This window comes from Vicia villosa, linkage group LG3, assembly GCF_029867415.1.
Source record: "Vicia villosa cultivar HV-30 ecotype Madison, WI linkage group LG3, Vvil1.0, whole genome shotgun sequence".
NCBI classification, from domain to species: Eukaryota; Viridiplantae; Streptophyta; class Magnoliopsida; order Fabales; family Fabaceae; genus Vicia; species Vicia villosa.
In genome coordinates this window covers 104,584,143-104,585,961 of record NC_081182.1, presented here as the reverse complement: position 1 = coordinate 104,585,961, position 1,819 = coordinate 104,584,143, and positions in this window count along the sequence as shown.

Here is a 1,819-nt window from a genome sequence, read left to right as displayed (position 1 = left end):
CTCTAATGCACTCGGGAATGGTGTTGGAGCTGTAATTACTTCCCCTTCAGGTTTTCATATTCAATTTACAGCCAGAATTTGTTTTGATTGCACTAATAATATGGCTGAGTATGAAGCTTGCATCTATGGTATCAAAGCTGCGATCGATTTGTGAATCAAGTACTTAAAAGTTTATGGGGATTCCAATCTTGTCATTAGCCAGATTAATGGAGATTGGGAAACTCGCCATCAGAATCTGATTCCATACAGGGAGCACGTGTTGAGACTTATTCCGTACTTTGATGAGATCACATTCGAGCATATTTCTAGAGAAGAGAACAATCTTGCTGATGCTCTCGCTACTTTGGCTTCCATGTTCAAAGTGAAATGGGCCAATGAAGCGCCTAATATCACCATCAACAGGTTGGATGAGCCAGCATTTTGCTTTGAGGGTGATGTTGAATTAGACGGAAATCCATGGTATCATGATATCAAAAAGTTCCTCGAAACTCAAGAGTATCCTCCCGAAGCGTCGGTGAATGATAAGAAGTTTCTAAGAAGGTGTGCAGCTAAGTTCTACCTCAACGGTGGGGTTTTGTACAAGAGGCATCATGACGGTGTGTTGCTCCGATGTGTTGTGAAAGAAGAAGCTTCGAAAATCATCGAAGAAATGCACGAAGGCGAGTTTGGTACCCATTCAAGTGGGCATACAATGGCTAAGAAGATCTTGAGGGCTGGTTACTATTGGTCCAATATGGAAACTGATTGTCATAACCATGTCAGAATTTGTCACAAATGCCAGATCTATGCTTACAAAGTGCACGTGCCGCCTGTGCCTTTGAATGTCTTGACTTCTTCGTGGCCTTTTGCAATGTGGGGCATTGACATGATTGGAGAGATTAAGCCTACTGCTTCTAATGGACATCGCTTCATTTTGGTTGCCATCGATTACTTCACCAAGTGGATTGAAGCCTCATCTTATGCAAATGTTACCAAGCAAGTGATTACTCGCTTTATCAAGCACAACATAATATGTCGTTATGGGATTCCTGAGAAGATCATTACTGATAATGGATCGAATCTCAATAACAAGATGATGAAGGAGCTTTGTGAGTCCTTCAAGATCAAGCATCACAATTCTTCTCCGTATCGTCCAAAGATGAATGGTGCTGTCGAAGCGGCTAATAAGAATATTAAGAAGATTGTGCAGAAGATGGTAGTGACTTCCCGTGATTGGCACGAGATGCTACCTTTTCTTTGCATGGTTATCGCACTTCTGTGCGTACATCGACTGGGGCAACTCCTTTCTCGCTTGTTTATGGTATGGAAGCGGTATTGCCAGTTGAAGTTGAGATTCCTTCCCTGAGGATTATGAAAGACGTCGAGCTTGACGAGTCAGAATGGGTACAGAATCAGATGGATCAGTTGAACCTCATTGATGAGAAGCGCTTAGCGGCTATTGGACATGGTCAGGTGTATCAAAAGAAGATGAGAAAAGCTTTTGACAAGCGGGTGCGACCTTAAAGCTATAAACCAGGTGACCTGGTACTCAAAAGAATCATTCTCCCTCAAGGTGATCCTCGAGGCAAGTGGACTCCGACGTATGAAGGCCCCTTTGTTGTGCAGAAAGTATTCTCTGGCGGTGCCATGATGCTTGCAACGATGGATGGCGAGAACTTTCCGCACCCTGTGAACGCAGATGTAGTCAAAAAATACTTCGCATAGACCTGATTAAAAAAAAGAAGAAAAAAAAGAAAAAAGAAAAGAAAATGAATCAGGCAAAAGAATGAAAAAGAAACGAATATACCCGCTAAGTTGAAAACCCGAAAGGGCGGCTTAG